This window comes from Bufo bufo, chromosome 6, assembly GCF_905171765.1.
Source record: "Bufo bufo chromosome 6, aBufBuf1.1, whole genome shotgun sequence".
Lineage (NCBI taxonomy): Eukaryota > Metazoa > Chordata > Amphibia > Anura > Bufonidae > Bufo > Bufo bufo.
Window position 1 is genome coordinate 314,556,911 of NC_053394.1, and position 12,324 is coordinate 314,569,234.

Consider the following 12,324-nt stretch of genomic DNA (forward strand, 5'->3'; position numbering starts at 1 on the left):
GGTGTGCACTGTGCAACGCCATCTGTGGCAAGGTCCACCTAACTACGGGTATGTGGACCAGTAAGCACGGTCAGGGACGTTATATCTCCATAACAGCACACTGGGTAAATGCAGTGGCGGCTGGGCTTGAGGCGGATAGCAGTTTGGCGCATGTCCTTCCACCGCAGAGGATTGCAGGGCGCTTCACTTTGCTTCCTGTTGCTTCCTCCTCCAACTCCGCTTCCTCATCCTCTACCGGCTCCTCATCCAGTCAGCGTAACACCTTCACCACCAACTTCAGCACAGCCAGGGGTAAACGACAGCAGGCAGTTTTAAAACGTATCTGTTTGGGGGACAAACCCCACACTGCGCAGGAGCTGTGGACGGGCCTTGAACAACAGACCGATGAGTGGTTGGTGCCAGTGAGCCTCAAGCCCGGCCTGGTGGTGTGCGATAATGGGCGAAATCTCGTAGCAGCTCTGGGAGTAGCCGGTTTGACACACATCCCTTGCCTGGCGTATGTGCTGAATTTGGTCGTGCAGAGGTTCCTTAAAAATTACCCTGATATGTCACAGCTGCTGCGGGCCGTCTGTGCGCGCTTTCGGCGTTCTCACCTTGCTGCTGCACGCCTGTCAGCACTGCAGCGTAACTTCGGCCTTCCCGCTCACCGCCTCATATGCGACGTGCCAACAAGGTGGAACTCCACCTTGCACATACTGGCCAGACTGTGCGAGCAGTAGCAGGCGATAGTGGAGTTTCAGCTGCAGCCTGCATGGGTGAGTCGCTCTGCAGAACAGCACCACTTCACCACCAATGACTGGGCCTCCGTGCGAGACCTGTGTTCCCTGTTGCGCTGTTTTGAGTACTCCACAAACATGGCCAGTGCCGATAATGCGCTGGCGATGATGGAAGAGGATGGGACACAGGAGGAGGAAGAGGGATCATTTCATGTACACAATTGTCCAGCCAGGGCACAGTTCTGGAGAATGACGAGGTGGAGATGGAGGAGGGGGAACCGTTTTCACAGCAGAGTGGCACCCAAACCAGCTCATGGCCATCACTGGTGCGTGGCTGGGGGGATACAGAGGACATAGATGATACACCTCCCACAGAGGACAGCTTTTCGTTGCCTCTGGGCAGCCTGGCACACATGAGCGATTACATGCTGCAGTGTCTCCGCAACGACCGCCGAGTTGCCCACATTCTAACTTGTTGTGATTACTGGGTGGCCACGCTGCTGGATCCCCGTTACAAGGACAACGTACTGTCCTTAATTCCGTCACTGGAGCGTGATCGTAAGATGTGCGAGTACAAGTGCATGCTGGTAGACGCGCTGCTGGTGGCATTCCCACCTGACAGCGGGGGCACAGTGGAAGCACAAGGCGAAGATAGAGGAGGAAGAGGTCGCCGACGCAGCTGGGGCACCACCAGCACCTCAGAAGGCAGGGTTAGCATGGCCCAAATGTGGAAAAGTTTTGTCAGCATGCCACAACAACCAGCACCACCAGCTGATATGGAACGTCTTAGCAGGAGGCAGCATTTCACCAACATGGTGGAGCAGTATGTGTGCACACGCCTACACGTACTGAATGACTGGTCTGCCCCCTTCAACTTCTGGGTCTCCAAATTGGGCATGTAACGGACCGTTTCAGCAGACAAGGGGTTAAAATCCGTTTAGGCGATAAGCCCCTTTCTGAGAGACAGGCACAGCTACTTGCAGAACACCAAACTTCAGACCAGGGGTTCAAAAGTTAGTATATGGCCCATAATCCAGGGGCAAGAGGCCAGCAGCCAGTCCTCTCCAAAGCCCAGTGGCGAGGTTGGTTTCGCCACACATCTCCCCCCCCCCGGGAAGACTAACCAGGTACCTGACCTCATGCCGGTCGGTACCTGAGTTAGTCTGGCAGCCCACCCTCAACCCAATACTGGACCTGTTGACTTTAGTAGCCTGTCTCTGTCCAGTGAGTCCACCAAGGTCGTGTTGGAAGCTGGTACTCTCGGTCTCTGTGTTGCTCCCTGGCTTGGAGTGGAGGTTGCTTTGTGGGCAGGTATCAGCGGTACTCTGCCCTGGTGCCAGCTCTACCACGGAAGAAGCCTGGTTGGAGCCTGGTTGTTGGAGGGGGAGACCGACTGTCTCTACCCCCTGTGCTGTAAGTGCAGAGACCACGGTCCCATCTGCATTGTTGTGGGGCTTACTGTCTCCCCCTGATGCGTTAAGCTGCCGCTGGGGAGAGGTGGTAACAAGCTCCTCTCCCATACATACTTCCAGCCGCTGGGGAGGGCGACCGACCGTCTCCGCTCCCAATACAGTGTCCTGCTGCTGGGGAAAGGAGACTGGGCTCTCTATTCCCAAAAAATCATGCTGCTGCTGGGGGACAGGACCGACTGTCTCTGCTCCCAATACAGTGTCCTGCTGCTGGGGAAAGGAGACTGGGCTCTCTATTCCCAAAAAATCATGCTGCTGCTGGGGGACAGGACCGACTGTCTCTGCTCCCAATACAGTGTCCTGCTGCTGGGGAAAGGAGACTGGGCTCTCTATTCCCAAAAAATCATGCTGCTGCTGGGGGGCAGGAACAACTACCTCTGCCCCCTGTAACTCAGCCTGCCGCTGGAGAGGGAGGACGCTGCTCTCCTCTCCCTGCATTTCACACTGCCTTCCCGGCATATCACTCTGCTGCTGGGGGGCAGGAACAACTACCTCTGCCCCCTGTAACTCAGCCTGCTGCTGGAGAGGGAGGACGCTGCTCTCCTCTCCCTGCACTTCACACTGCCGCTGGGGAATGGAGACTGGGCTCCCAATTCCCTGCAGGACCGGTGGAGAGACCTCGGTCCCATCTCTACCGGCCACCTGGGGTCCTTCCCAGTAACACTCTACAATATCTGCCCAGCTGAATGGGTCTGGATCTGGGTCTGTCACCTTACCGTCCTGCTGAGCCTTCTCAATGGAGTGGAAGAGATCTCGGTAGTCCTGCTCCAGTTCCCACTCCAGGGTTGCTAGGTGAGCCAGGTCTTGCTCTACCTCATGGGGGTCATCCCACTCATGCCTAGCCTCCCTCTCATAAAAAATGTCCTGAAGTCTGGACTGTGCAGGGCTCCCGAAGTCAGGCTCTGCAAAGGACTCCCATAACAAGCCAGGACCATAAAACTCCTCTCCCTCTGGCTTGTCATGTTCGGCTGTCCAGGGTATATACTGTGCCATATACCACCAAAGCGCCTGGTAGGCATCCTCCAGCCATAGCTCCTGCCATACCCGGTGCTCTAGTTCCTTCACCCATTCCTCCAGAGGCTGCTCTCCCAGTAAGGGCATCCGCAGGGCCACTTGCTTCTGCAACCGCTGCTCTTCACTGGGGAGACTCTCACCCCGCTGGCATTGTAGATTATCCAGGGCCTGGTACCAGATGCCTTTCCTTAATGCATCCCGGCCATCCAGGTCCTCCTCCTCGTATAACACTGCTGGTTCCATCCTGGTGCTTTTAGGGTCGCTGTACTGAGACATGCGTTGTCCTTAAATTGTAGAATCCACAGAAATGGTGTCTCCTGTAGCTGTCCTTCTGGATGTAGGAACGATCCCGCTGCTTGCCACCAATGTAACGGACCGTTTCAGCAGACAAGGGGTTAAAATCCGTTTAGGCGATAAGCCCCTTTCTGAGAGACAGGCACAGCTACTTGCAGAACACCAAACTCCTGGATACAAAGTAGCACTCCAAACTGGAACCTCACGAATAGCTGCTAGCAGACGAACAGGAAAAGACTACAATCCTGGCAATCGGTCTTCTAACAGCATACAGCGAATCCCCCCAATAACGAGACAAGGCTCCGTGTTGAAGGTCAAGCAGTGGTCTGACTGTACTTGAAGTACAGCCTCTTTTATTCACAAAAAACAAACATAGTACTGCCCACAGGGGTTTGAAATACAACCAATCAGTATATTACAAGACATACAATGTAACTACAGCAACCAATCGTTCACGCCCCCAGAGGACCAGAATGAAGACTGTAACATAGGACAACATATCCCCACAATGCATCATGGTTTCCTCCTCTCTGTCCAGACAACCTGAAGAGCAATCCAATTATCTCTCAAGACAAAGAGAAGTCACCAATACACATGCGCAGACAACAGGACAGACATCACCCTTTTAAACACACAATGGGACAATAGAAACACACCCAGCATATTCCCTCCCCTTATCCTGAGAGGAGACTCAATTATACATACAGTTAAACATACTTTCTACCCAACTTTCATAACTCTAAAACCATACATCACATTCACATAGAAATTACATATTCGCAATCAATCCATTCAGGGGAACAACATATTAAAAAATGGCATGAATCAGACCAGGGGTTCAAAAGTTAGTATATGGCCCATAATCCAGGGGCAAGAGGCCAGCAGCCAGTCCTCTCCAAAGCCCAGTGGCGAGGTTGGTTTCGCCACAGGGCACATGTCCTGAGCTTGCCCTTTACGCATTGGAGGTGCTGGCCTGCCCTGCAGCCATTGTATTGTCTGAACATGTGTTTAGCACGGCAGGGAGCGTCATCACAGACAAGCGCAGCCGCCTGTCCGAAGCCAATGTGGACAAGCTCACGTTCATTAAAATTAACCAGGCATGGATCCCACAGGACTTGTCTGTACCTTGTGCAGAATAGACATGTATATCGGCCTTAACCAGCTATTTTTATACTACAGCGCAATTGCTCATTGTTGTATTTTGGATATTTCACACTCTTTTGGAGTGTACCCTAATAAAAAAATAATAATTTAAACCAAAAAACAGTGTTGGCTACCTCGTCCTCCTCCACCTCCGCTTCCACCTACACCGCTACGTCCACTGCATCCTCAAACTCCTACTCCATATGGACCTCTACCTCATAAATCAAGTTTATTTTTTTTAATTTGTACATATATATTTTTTTTTATGTAATTTCTCTAATTTGTCTGTTACATTTTCGGGTGACATTCACCAATTTTTGGGTGTGATATACTTTTGCTATACCTAGTAGACAGGTAAAAAAATTTCACTAATTTGTCTGTTACATTCTTGGGTGACATTTGACCATTTTTGCCGTGATTAAACCCCTGCTCTGCATAGGTGATAGGGACCTAAATTTCAAAAAATCGTCTGTTACAAGATGACATTTTATCAATTTTGCTGTATACAAAACCCCTGCTCTGCATAGGTGACAGGGAATAAAATTTAAAAAATTCTTCTTTAATTCATGCGCGCCCCCTTTCATTCAATGCTTAAACTTTAATAACTTGTCCCACATTTGCACTTCAATAATTTGTCCCACTTTTCCGCTCGATCATAATTAATGTAAAAAAATTAACCTCCCTTGAATGTGGTCTCTCTTTCTCACGCTCCCTCTCCGGCGTGGAACCCTGATTCTCCGATAACCGTGATCAACATGGTAGGCTCAGAAATGAACATCGAAAGTTGATAGAGAAGATATCGAAATGGATCGTGGACGTCACGGTGACGTGCGATTAGGCAGAAGTTATCTAGAGTCAACAAAGCGGCAGCAGGGCCTCTCGTGTCTAAAGTTTCCAAATCCTAAATACCCCAGTGACATTCCCTATAATTTTTTTATTAATCATTCCAATAACAGGGCATCTTAAGAGTCCTGTATTGTTATTTATCATCACTACCTCCCCAAGTCGGGAGTGGGTAATTGCCGTGCGCCCCATCCTTTCCTTCGATTCTTCTGCTTTAATAACTTTTCTCATATTTCCGCTCGATCACAATTAAATTTCATCCATTGATCTCCCTTGGATGTGGCCTCTCTTTTCCACGCTCCCTCTCCAGGGTGGATCAACATGGTAGGCTCAGAAAAGAACATCGAAAGTTGATAGGGAAGATATCCAAATGGATCGTGGACGTCACGGTGACATGTGACATGGTGGGGAAGTATGTGTACACGCCTACACAAACTGACTGATGGGTCTCCAAATTGGGCACATGGCCTGATCTTGCTCTTTACGCCTTGGAGGTTGAGGTGCCCTGCAGCTTGTGTATTGTCTACGACTGGAGGGGGTAATCACAGGTTATATTTACCAATGTTTTGGGGTGTACCCTAATTTATAAAAATACATTTAAAACCAAAAAGCAGTGTAGGCTACCTCCTCCACCGCCGCTTTCACCTACACTGCCACATCCACCGCCTCCTTAACCTCCTACTCCATATGGACCTCGTCCTCCTAGATCAAGATTATTATTTTATTTTTTTACGTATTTTATTTTATGTGGCGAAACCAACCTCGCCACTGGGTTTTGGAGGGGCCTGGCTACTAGCCTCTTATCCCAGGATTATGGGCCCTCTCATCAGCCAGGCCTCATTTGTTCACAAAGGACTTGGACTAACTTGAACTCTCACCCCCCACGAATTAGACCAGGGTTCAAGTTAGTCCATTAAGTTTGGTAATTGTATTTTGTGTATTGCGTCTCAGACAATGCTCATTGTGTTAGTTAATTGCGTCTCAGACAATGCTCATTGTATTTTGTTTATTGCGTTACAAACAGAGGGAAGGGGATTTTGTGTACAATTGCTGGGGAGGTTTGAATACTGTAAATGCATGTGATTGGCTGTTTTTACAAAACCCTGTGGGTGGTGGCCTTGTTGGAAGATGTGTATAAAATGCTTGTGTGTTAGAATAAAGTGGTTGCTTTTATACCTTCATGAAGTTTTGGCTCATGTTTGGGGAATGCGATAACTACACTCTTGGGGATTGCTATATCACAATACTCCCCTGAGTATAAGCTCTTGTAAGAGCTTGTTCATGGTTCCTGCTCTCTGGATGTAGGAGAGGTTCACCCACTGGAAGCTGAAGCCCAGTCTTGGGTCCAGCGTGGGTGGAGGACGGTGAGACCCCAACCAAGCTGCGGCGGTTCGTGGGGTCTGCAGTGCGAACGGTGTCAAGTGGAGTGCTTGGAGTCCTCTGGAAGCACTAGGAGCATATATCGACGGAGGTACCCGATCGGAGTGCTAGGCGTTCCGTTACATTGGTGGCAAGCAGTGGGATGGCGTCCTAGTGTGAGGAGAAGCAGCTCGGAGACACAGTTCGTGGAGTATATTGAGGGCAACGCTAGTATCTGTACAGCGACCCTGGCTACAGCAATATGGATGCCGTTGGTTCCTGCACAGCATTCCATGAGGAAGATCACCCGGATTACAGGGATGCCGAGCGGAAAGGCGTATGGCACCAGGCCCTGGAGGACGTGCAGCATTGGAGGGGTGAGAGTCTTCCCAGTGAGGAGCAGAGATTGCGAATGCGATTGGCGCTGCGACTACCTCTACTGGGAGAGCAACCATTGATGGAGTGGGTGTCAGAGCTTGAGACACTGGTATGGCAGGAAACCTGGCTGGATGACGCTTACCAAGCACTATGGTGGGACACAGTACGACAGGCTCCATGGATGGAGGAGTACGCCAAGCCCGAAGGTGAGGAATATAATTGCCCTGGTTTATTGTGGGAGTCTTTTGAAGACATTGTCTTTGGGAGCACAGAAGAGTCTAGATTTTGGGACATTACTGACTACAGGTGGGACTTGCACAATTGGCCTACAACTAGTGGGGTGAGGGCAGATCTGACCTTTCTGGTCCAAAGGGAGTGGGAACTGGAGCAAGATTATCAACAGTTGTTTCGCTCCATTCAAGCCCAGCGCAAGATACAAGACAGTTGGATACCAGGCCCAGACCTTCAGCCCTACCCCTGGCAAGTCACAGCTGAGGTATCCCCTACTTCCTCACCAACTGTGGAGGTAGGGGACTTCATAGACTGGTACTGGGAGGAACCCCAGTCGGCAGGTGCAGATGGGACCGCAGTCTATGCACCAGGCCTACCGGGATGCTGGACGGCCGGTACGGATCCCCCACCAACCCTGCAGGAATGCCAAGAGGAGGAAGTAAACAATCCCTCCTCTCCACAGCTGATCCGCAACAAGGTCCTGGGGGCAGGATTCCCTGACCCCATCCCAGCGGAAGAGCTGGCATCTGGGCAGAGCGCAGTCGGCCTCTGCCCTCCCCTATCCTCTTCTCCAGAGCCGGACTTCCCACAGGCTACCCCAGCGGAAGAGCTGGCATCTGGGCAGAGCGCAGTCGGCCTCTGCCCTCCCCTATCCTCTTCTCCAGAGCCGGACTTCCCACAGGCTACCCCAGCGGAAGAGCTGGCATCTGGGCAGAGCGCAGTTGGCCTCTGCCCTCCCCTATCCTCGTGTCCAGAGGCTGACTCCCCACTGGCTACCCCAGCGGAAGAGCTGGCATCTGTCCAGAGCGCAGTCGGCCTCTGCCCACCAAGTACCTACAGCTCCAAGGTAGAGAACCACAAGGAAGCAAGGAGTCGCAGATGCCCACTCAACAGCTGGGGACATACAGAACAGAGCCAGGCCCCAAAATTCAACAGGTCCAGTATTGGGTTGTGGTTGGACTGCCAGACTAACTCAGGTACTGACCGTGAGGTCAGGTATCTGGTTAGTCTTCCCTGGGAGGGGGAGATGTGTGGCGAAACCAACCTCGCCACTGGGTTTTGGAGGGGCCTGGCTACTAGCCTCTTGCCCCAGGATTATGGGCCCTCTCATCAGCCAGGCCTCATTTGTTCACAAAGGACTTGGACTAACTTAAACTCTCACCCCCCACGAATTAGACCAGGGTTCAAGTTAGTCCATTACGTTTGGTAATTGTATTTTGTGTATTGCGTCTCAGACAATGCTTATTGTGTTAGTTAATTGCATCTCAGACAATGCTCATTGTATTTTGTTTATTGCGTTACAGACAGAGGGAAGGGGATTTTGTGTACAATTGCTGGGGAGGTTTGAATACTGTAAATGCATGTGATTGGCTGTTTTTACAAAACCCTGTGGGTGGTGGCCTTGTTGGAAGATGTGTATAAAATGCTTGTGTGTTAGAATAAAGTGGTTGCTTTTATACCTTCATGAAGTTTTGGCTCATGTTTGGGGAATGCGATAACTACACTCTTGGGGATTGCTATATCACAATACTCCCCTGAGTATAAGCTCTTGTAAGAGCTTGTTCATGGTTCCTGCTTCCTGGATGTAGGAGAGGTTCACCCACTGGAAGCTGAAGCCCAGTCTTGGGTCCAGCGTGGGTGGAGGACGGTGAGACCCCAACCAAGCTGCGGCGGTTCGTGGGGTCTGCAGTGCGTACGGTGTCAAGTGGAGTGCTTGGAGTCCTCTGGAAGCACTAGGAGTATATATCGACGGAGGTACCCGGTCGGGGTGCTAGGCGTTCCGTTACATGTTATTTAAAGTCATTTCCCTATCCACATTTGCCATGCTCTTAACCACATTTTGATTCCATTTGCAGCCCTTTCCATGACATTTTTACAGCCATTTTAGTGCTCAAAAGTTCGGGTCCCCATTGACTTCAATGGGGTTCGGGGTCAAGTTCGGGTCCCGAACTCAAACTGAATTGAAAAGTCATAGCAACAAATTACATTTTTTGATCATTGGGGATCTGAATGCTGAGACCCTGCTGATTGAATAAGAAGTGCTCAACTGAGCGTTGTTTCTCCTCTGCTGAAGACAACCTCATGGTGCTGCCAAATGTTTCAAATGTTCTACGCTTTGGGTGTGGCAAAAAAAAAAAAACACACAACATTCCTGCGTTTATGCAGAATTTTTTCCCAGCAAAGGTGAAAAAGCTAATCGCACACAACAAAAGTGAATTACAGTAATTACAAAATTGTGTTACATTAATGTCATTTAAGTGTCTTTTCTCTTTGCTGGAAGAAAAAGCAGCATGAACACAGCTGTGACATGTGGCAACACCCTCACCCACTTTTTTTTTTTTTTTTTTTTATGAGCCCAGAACCACCTATATGGTTTGCTATAGAAGAAGTACTGAAAATATTTCTTACAACTGTGTCAATAATTAAGACAAATATTCATTACGAACATGTAATGTGTGCTGCACAAAAACAGCTTCATTCAGGTGGTTTCCATGTCAATATACATGCTGCTCTTCTGTATTAGGATTATTTTTTTTAGATGCAAGAATGGAACGTTGTAATCACCAATAATCCCCCAAATGTTATTTACTTTACATGCAGTGTATTCGGAAAGTCTTTAAGACCCTTTTGTTTTTTTCACTTTTTGTTATGTTGCAGCCTTTTGCTAAAATAAAAAAAGTTAAAAAAATTTCCCTCATCATTCTGCATTCAATACCCAATAATGACAAAGTGAAAACTGAATTTTCAACATCTTAGCTATTATTGAAAAGGAAAAACTGAAATATTGCTTTGACAACTACCGTATTTTTCGCCCTATAAGACGCACCGGCCCATAAGACGCACCTAGGTTTTTGGGGAGGAAAATAAGAAAAAATATATTTTTAACCAAAAGGTGTGCTTTTGGTGGGTTTGGAACTAATGGTGGTCTGTGGATGGCACTATTACTGGGGATCTGTGGATGACGGACACTATTATGGGGGGATCTGTGGATGACGGACACTGTTATGGGGGGATCTGTGGATGACGGACACTGTTATGGGGGGATCTGTGAATGACGGACACTGTTACGGGGGGATCTGTGGCTGGCACTGTTACGGGGGGATCTGTGGCTGGCACTGTTACAGGGGGATCTGTGGCTGGCACTGTCACAGGGGGGATCTGTGGCTGGCACTGTTACAGGGGGGATCTGTGGCTGGCACTGTTACAGGGGGATCTGTGGCTGGCACTGTCACAGGGGGGATCTGTGGCTGGCACTGTTACAGGGGGGATCTGTGGATGGCACTGTTATATATGTGCCATCCACAGACCCCCCAGCCCATAACAGTGCCATCCACAGACCCCCCCAGACCATAACAGTGCCATCCACAGACCCCCACCCCTTAACTGTGCCATCCACGGATGTTATCCACAGATCTTCCTAATAGCTTCTGTACAATGCAGGCAGGCCGGGCGGCCGGCGCGTCACTCACTGCTTCATTCATAAAGTAGGCGGCGCAGGCACGTGACATCAGGGAGTTACGCTGCCGCCCGCACGGCCTGCCTGCATTGTACAGAAGCTATTAGGAAGGATGTACGGTACTATTGGGAGTTGGGGGCATGTGTAATAACTTTTAATTGAATAAGACATATTATATTTGTGCAGCACTGGAGCGGCGGGGCTATAGTACAGTGACTGCACCGCCCCGCCGTTTATTGCCGGCCCCCAGCTCCTCCTCCCAGTCCCTCCCCCCGCTCGCTCGTACAATCCGCACATCGCAGACTGCGATGTTAAAATGTCAGCATTCGCCCCATAAGACGCAGGGGCATTTCCCCCCCATTTTTTGAGGGGAAAAAGTGCGTCTTATGGGGCGAAAAATACGGTATTCAGACTCTTGACTCAGTATTTAGTTGTAGCAACTTTGGCAGCGATTACAGCCTCCAGTTTCCTTGTATATGATGCCACAAGGTTTGCACACTTGGACATGGGGATGTACTGCCATTTTTCTCTCTAGATCTTCTCAAGCTCTGTCAGGTTGGATTTGGACCATTGGTGGGCAGCCATTTTCCGGTATCTCCAGAGAGATTCGATTGGGTTCAAATCATGGCTCTGGCTGGGCCAATCAAGAACCTTCAGAGAGTTGTCCCTAAGCAACTTCTGCATTGTCTTTACTGTGTACTTAGGGTCATTGTCTTGTTGAAGGGAAAACCTTCAGCCAAATTTGAGGTCCAGAGCACTCTGGATCAGTTTTTTATTAAGAACACCTTTGTGCTTTGCTTCATTCAGCTTTCCCTCAGCTTTGACAAGTCTCCAGCTGCCGACAAAACACCCCCAAGGCATAATGCTGGGACCAGCATGCTTCACTGTAGGAAAGGTATTGGGCAGTGTCTGGTTTCTTCCCAACATGATACTTAGAATTGAGGCCAACAAGTTCAATCTTGGTTTCAGCAGACCAGAAGATTTAGTTTCTCACAGTCCAAAAGTCCTTTTAGGTGCTTTTTTTTTTTTTTGCTAAATTTCTTTTTACTAAGGAAAGGTTTCTTTCTGGCCACTGTGCCATAAAGCCCAGTTTGGTTGAATGCTGCATTGATAGTTGACCGTCTGGAAGTTTTTCCCATCTGGACACAGGATCATTAAAGCTCAGCCAGAGAGACCATTGGGTTCTTGGTCACTTCTCTTACTGAGGCCCTTTTCCCCCGATTACTTACTTTGATGGGACGGCCAGCTCTAGGAAGAGTTCTGGTTGTTCCAAACTTTTTCCATTTTTAAAGGGGTTGTCCGGGTTCAGAGCTGACCCCGGACATACCTCCATTTTCACCCAGGCAGCCCCCCTGACTTGAGCATCGGAGCAGTTCATGCTCCAATGCTCTCCTTTGCCCTGCGCTAAATCGCGCAGGGC